We start from the raw sequence: 7596 nt of genomic DNA, 5'->3' as shown, positions 1-7596 counted from the left end.
ATTTTACCTCTCGGAACCAGCTTTCGAAAATTAACTTAGTTATATTTGAGCGTGGAGAAAACTAAGTTAACTAAATAATTTAATCGTTTATGCATAAGATATATACGAGTATAAATACCAGTATATACATGACACTTAGATTAATGGACACACACTTATTATTACATACGCGTTGGTTTTACGAATTCATTATTGCACAATTGGTTGATAAATATGAAACTGAATTAAGGCAAGTAAACCCAGATGTTTAACAGTAGCGTAGGGGTCGTGAAACTTGCCCTTTGTTTCTATAAAGGTACACGAAAGCCTACACATTCTGTGAACGATACAGAGACCGCAAATAATTAGTAAAAGGGCCGCATAATCAATAAGGTCTGAACGTGTTAAGCTTGTGAAGTAAGCTTTCATTTGAAAGTTAAAATTAGTCCTTAGACCTTGAAATAAATGAATGAAACTTTAGTCTAACAAATGTCTGCGACTTGTGATTACAAAAGTTTAGTTTTTGCACAAACACTAATTTTAATGTCAAAGCTTTTAATTAAGCTTTTTACATTACGTGAAAAAGTAACCTTCTAATCAAATTCAGTTTGAAATAAATGTGTTAAATTACTGCCAGCCATAAACTAAAACATTGAACCAAGTAGCATAATTCATTTTCTGATATGTTAATACAATTTTCAATTTTTTTAAACAAAATTAACTGTTTTATTCCAATCATCATTACCAGCTTTATTTCAAGATGTCAATGCTTTTATGATTAATAGATAAAAATCATCTGTGATAATGAAAACAGATATAACCTCTAAGCAATACAGTAGCGAAACAAATAACAATAGCCATCGATAACTTTATCTAGGTTCCTCTTTATTAGTCGTTGACTTGTCAAAATAAAACAACCTTCTACAAATAGACGAATTACGAATTCTGGAGAACCTTTCGGACCTCAAACTTTACACAGCCTTAAGTGAAATTGAGAACCGAATGTTGTGTTAAAGGGTAAAAGAATGGAATAACTACCACTTTTACCTTTTTGTATTTCACCATTAACAAAACATATAGATTGGTAGATGTAATCAGAGATATATTTTAAAATTATGTAACGTTCAAAGATTGAAATTATCGATAAGAACTTTTTTAATTAAGGCCGCTTCGGATTTCTTGAGGCTGTGTTATAATCCCACAAGAACAAGGTAAATTTTACTCGTACATAATAAATGTAATAAGCTAAATTTAAAGGGAAATTATTTAATAATGTATTTCGAAGTTCGTCCTTGTTGAGTCTACATAGATTCGAAGCAAGTTTTTAAAAAATAAATATGTATTATAAGAAGTTTGCTAAGTGATTGAACATAAATAAATCACAGACGCTTTGACGAAAATTTAATAAAAGTCAAGACATTAAAATCGACATGAGAGTTACTCTGACTGAAAAGTCGTAAATTTTTCATAAGCATATTGACACGAAGAATGTTGAAATATTATTTTAAAGGTCGTGAAGCTTATTTCTAATTCAATTAGGATACGAATTTTATGTCACTCTTGATTTATCTAAACAATGTAAAATACATGAATTATAGAGCAAATACATTTTTCCATTATAAGGGACTATTAGTTTTCTCTATATGGATGGCTAGGTGGCTATTTGTTTTAAGCGCCATAAGTTTAAATGTTCAGCAAATCCTGAAAATAATTCCAATTCCAAATGTCGAAGAAATTCGCTTATTATATGCGAATTTTATGTCTACGTAAATATCGGCTAAAATGGCGGTTGAAACAAATAGCTTTTCACCCGTAGATATGTAAACTTGACTTGTAATCTGCAGGTCCTGGTTTCAAATCCCGCTATTTATCAATATGTCTTTCGATTTTCGATGTACTTATATTACCCGACGTTCTTAAAGTGAAGGAAACCATCTTGATACAACATGTATACATATTACAAGAAGTACATAAATAAAAGTCTTTCGCACAAAACTTTAAACCCTTTTATAGCAAGGCCGCGTACCTGTGAATTGAATTTTGTACCGCACCGCTATACTTTAGATAAATTTCATATGCATGATGTTCTCGTGCTTTAAAACACATTCTGTAAGTTAGTCATATTGAGTAAATAACAAGTATTTAATACGTTCCTTCTTCGTTATTTCTTTCCATTCGATTATACTTTAGATTATTTTGACTTTAAAAAGGTAAACAGGGATCTATCTTGATCTGTTTTATTAGGCGGCAAGGATACTTGCATTAAACTCTCTGTGAAACTCAGCACTTTACTTTTAAATCAATATTAGACACATGGTATGTAGCTATCTCATTCGACCACTTCTTTCTGAACGTCTGCCGCAAAAGATTTAGGACAATCCATTAAAGAGCGCGTCGACATTTTCCGATTGCCACGATCAATCAATGGGGTTAACGATAAATGGGAAACCACCTCCCAATTTTTTATTGTTCTCGATTCAGAAATAACTTTTTCGCAATTTCTTTAGACTGTAACATTTTGTAACAGTTTTAAATGCCATTTTAAAAAATCGTGACACAAAAAAGAGATCATATCTCAAGAAAAGCAATAAAACTTAACATATTTGAAAACTTTAGCTAGGTGGAACGTAGTTGTAACGAAGTTGAACGCTGCTATTTTAAACATTGCAAGAAAAATTCATGTGATTTGTGTTATTAACTCACGTACGATCTCTGTCAATACCTATAACATAACAATTGTAAATAAAAACGGATAAAACTCTGTCGATCTTCACGACTGGTTTGGAATTTATACATGGTAAACATATCATTTTTATGATTTCACGTTGAAGTATAAAACACAAAACGGGATTAGAATCGTAAAAATATAAGAAATAAAAAGCATGTGCTAGTTTTTCATCGTCCATAAAATTTTATTTCACAAAAGGACTATAACTCATCCAGTCTGCAGTCATATGCAGTCGTCATGCTTTTATATGAAAAGTTGTTTGAATACTTTAATTTTATACTTCTAGTAAAAAAATTACATTCTCATTACCGCATGAGCAAATCATCAACCTTTTCCTCAAACGGAATAATCTATACTAATATAATAAAGCGTAAACACACACTTCTTTGTTGCCTAAGATGTCCGCAATCACAGCATATTTTTGAATAATTATTTTTTTAATAAAAAGCCCTACACTTACGTCACGCTTTAGGCTATATATTTTTAAGCCGTTAAACTTAGGGGTCTATATTTTGGATACAAACCCTAATGTGGGAAAGAGACCATAAGATGTTGCCAATATCAAGGAAGCCAGGTTGCCATGGTTTGACATCATGTCATGTCATTTTAACATTTGCAGTTGATAATTTGACAAATGTGAACATAAAAATGAAATTTCTATAATTTCATGCGGATGAAGTCGCATGGGAACAGCTAGTATTAAGGAAGTACACTCAACTGTCTGTTTTTAATAACAAGATGAGATTAAAAAAAATTACTAACACTAACGGACTGTGTAACCGTTATGTCATAAGCTAGTCGCAGGTCATTCTCAATTCCGGCGGATTTGTATTACAAAATTAGAAGAACAATGAAAACAAACGACATTAAACACACGAGCTTACACTCAATGAGCTTTGTTTTGACGCTCTCTATGAATTTATGTTGCTGAGTTAATACGTTACAATTTAAAGAGCTTAACCTTCTGCTTTACGAACTCGCAGTTTACATAAAATATATTTAGTTATGTAAGTATATATATATATATTTTATCAAGTAGTTAAGGTTATTTCAATTTAAAACCCTTTCAATTTAAAACTTCATAGCAAAGACTCAGTATTTAGCGTTGAATTTATAATGCAAAAAGACGTGCATACTTTCTCCGATTCTATCAACAAAGTAAGTAAATCGCCATATGGAAAATTGGCGAACTCTTTTAGTATCGACTTTGTTAAATTCAGAACAGAGCTATCATTCCGACTGAGTGGTCAAAGGCGAGCTTGTACGCATGCAATGAAATTGTTATTTGGTTCCATTGAACCGTAATTTCGAATAATTGCAGTTTTTATCGTAACAATAAAAGTATCTCGACTTTAATTTCCTTTATAGTTAAACATTCATTAGACGTTACTGAAGTGTCAAATACTATAAGAGTTACAATACAATGTGTTAACTTTTTAAGTATTTACGGCAAACACTGTTTTTTTTTTATTTAGCTAAATATTTACTAAACTCTAAATTGTAATAAAACCTACAGTTCGATGTGAGTGGATGAGGTGTCCTTAATAAGGTTTCTTCACAAAGCTTATATAAGAATTTGGATATTTTAAGATATGAAAATTCTCACAAAAGTTACTTTTTCCGCGAGTGCGAAGTTTTTAAACGTTTCTAGAACCCGCTTCTTGTTGGCTATATACGTATATTTATTACGGACATTCGTTGAAGTTGCGAAAATTGTTATGTAAATTCTGACCCTACATTAACATAACCTGGGTAGACATTATGCAGATTGAATGTTTAAAAAATCATGCATTTAAATGACAACGCAAATCTTCATAAAAGGATTGTAGGCAATTTTGAACAAATGTTGCAAAAATTTAAATAAAATCAATTATCTGTACGAGTGTTGGATGCCGTATTAACCTCTTGATTTTTCAATTTTTAGTAATATTTAATTATTCACTTATCTATTGTTTAAGGTTATCTTGTTGACGGAGCCTATTAAATTTAAAATTCAAATAGACGAAAGATGATTTTGAGACATCGCTTAAATAAATATTTGGGATCGTTTCAAATTTTAATTAAACACTGAAGTTAAAGTGATTGGTGCGTAAAATAAATTATAATAAATTAAGCAAATAATATTTGATATACTTAATATTACGAAATATTTCCTGTGCTTTAGAAAGCACATACCTGACAGTTATTTTAAAAATTGTGTGGTAAGTGTAATAAGATGGAAAAAAGTATTTTGAAACGAAAGTGTATACTGCGTAAGGTAGCATGGCCACTTAGAGCAAGTCCATTAACAAGTTACGTGTAACAAGATACTGCTTGTAAACAGTGTATATTTTATGTCATGTACACGAGTATTACTTTAGCGTGTTTGTAAAAAAACCTTTCATCATAAACTACTGCGGAACATTTTGTACACAGTACATCTTCTGAATGTTATTTTATCGTGAATTTTTACATACTTCCTTCCTCGTTACTGTTGTTTATAAAAAGCCGCATAAATGGTTCCACGAAGTAAATAATAATATTATAGTTTATTTATGGCCCTAAAGACTAACATTAAGATTAGATTTCGTACGTAGGTACATATTGAATTGAACGCATCGTGGGTACCTACCTACGATGCATTCAATGACATTATTTCATACTATTTCAAATTATAAAATACTCTAAAGAAAAGTTTTATCAAATATTACTGCATAGTATAACTTTATGTATTTTACGTGATTTAACTTTGAAATGCGGAATGAGATCACGTTCACGTAAACCCATCGCGTTTACGTGCCTCTAACTTTCAAATTATAACGTCTAAAGTAAATTTAGTACTATCATTGCTATTTACACGACTCGATAGCAATAAAAATATAACTTCTCTCGTTAGCACCTTCTGCATAGGATTGTTGATGATACAGTCAGGTGTTGTCGAATACCATTTGAGATTTAACAATTTTTTTAACTTCTCTCTAGACCCAAATACATACAGCAGCAAACATCACTGTCGTACTTGATTGACAATTCTATACGTTTTTAAATTAGTAAAAAATCTAAATTTTTAAATAAATATAAGAAACGATAGACTAAACGCCAAGTCACATTTGCAATTAATAATTATTGAAACTGCCTTACAGAATATTCTTCGAAAACTAATACATAGAGGGAGTCGCTTGGTTAGACTCAATAACAATGCTAAGTGCACTTAACGAGTAGCATCGTGAAACGTCGGTAACTTTATTATTGAATATGAACGTTACTTATTCACTTACATTGACTGCTTTATAGCATCCTTCTTAAAAGTTAAGTAAACATTAGATGCATAAACTAGCAGCGGATATTCATCATTTGTTTGTAGATTTAGCTACCTTTGTGTGCTGTACAAGACGGGTTCGGGTCCCGCAACACAAGCCTGACACTACGCATGCACCGAGGGCATAATGTTGTAAACAAAGTTGGTGAGGCATGAAGTGGGACTTATCAACTTAATCCCTCATTCGTCGCCTGAAAGTGTGTAGTCTCTGTCGGTGTTAGTAGAAGCGAGATAAGTTTTGTCAAAGTCTATATGTTTCAGCAATGCTGTCTTTCTGATTTTTATGTCCGAACGCGACACATTTTAAAGCGACTCTGCTCGCTAATAAGGAAACTCTTGGTGTCATTAACCACCACTTCTAATAACCTTCCGACGCGGACCCTGGCAACCGACTTGCTAGCCTGACAGCACGTGGCTCTTCGCAGGCTACAACCGAGTTGTGGAAGGATAACTACCCTTTTGTGCGGGAGAATAAAAATGAGCAAGGTTACCCGTATTAACCGTGTATAATAGGGCCTCGAAAAAACTACATCCTTGCCACCAAATGTAGTGAACCTCTTGCATCGATACCGAACGTTACTTTCAACATAAAGTTATTTGTGTATTAAATTACATTGGAAGTTAACATTTCCAACCATTCCGGCTAGCTCGTTTGTCACTTTATCACTATGTAAAAAGAGTAAGATATTAAATAATTCGTATGCTACAACTTAGGTTCTCAATATAGAGCATACACCACTACTAATAAGACTTTCGCTCGTTTGAATTTCTAATACACGTAGGTACCGCTCACAAACATGATGTCGATGAAATTAATTTCGTGCATGGCTGCCTTATTCAAATCGCCACTCACTTGCTGTCAGACGTGCTTCCAGTGTTAGAAAACAATTAATCGATGTAAATCAGACTCGACTATACCTTTGTGTGAAATAAATTATTTGATGGCTATATAGAATTCGATGAAAGATCAATGCAATTCATAATTAATCAATCTCCCATTCAAATGCCATCTTATTACGCTTATGTGGATATTTTTGTAACGTAAAGCGACAACACAAACTCGAGCCTCAATAAACGGAACAGTTAATCAGGACTTTATGTCTGTTAAATAGTGTGCACACAAAGCAAATCCATTCCAGATTCATGTGAAAATTCGCTACTTAAAAGTAAAGTTCGCTTCACACGCGACATTGTGCCAGAGTTTGGCTATGAGAAGTTATAGTTGATGACAATATATGTACTGTTAACGCAGTTGTTTTGTATAAAAGTAAAGGTCACAAATAAAGTAAAAACATGTACAACACAACCTTTGCAGTATAATTTACCATAAGACCTTGGAAAATTCGTTACGGTTTACGCTTTCACAATACTATAAACAATAGAATAATGATGACATGTATTTAACAAAAGATTGTAAGAAAACAAAAACATTAAAATGTGGTAGGGATGGGGAGGGGAGAAATGAAACACATAAGGAATATATTACCGAGTATAATATTATAAAATATGTTCAGCCTATCGAAACATAATCCTACGGGATCTAAAATGATATTTACACATATAAGTGAGAGGCGGCGTTCAGTCGTCGTGC

At 32.3% G+C, this 7596-nt stretch overlaps 1 protein-coding gene across 1 annotated transcript in view; it reads right to left on the bottom strand.

The window, feature by feature from the left end:
* Positions 1-7596, bottom strand: part of LOC106109146 (probable RNA methyltransferase bin3) — a 15403-nt gene that overhangs the window by 3408 nt on the left and 4399 nt on the right. The gene's annotated exons all lie outside the window — the stretch shown is intronic.

Source organism: Papilio polytes, unplaced genomic scaffold, assembly GCF_000836215.1.
Source record: "Papilio polytes unplaced genomic scaffold, Ppol_1.0 DF821289.1, whole genome shotgun sequence".
Lineage (NCBI taxonomy): Eukaryota > Metazoa > Arthropoda > Insecta > Lepidoptera > Papilionidae > Papilio > Papilio polytes.
This window is presented reverse-complemented; position numbering and strand designations above follow the sequence as displayed.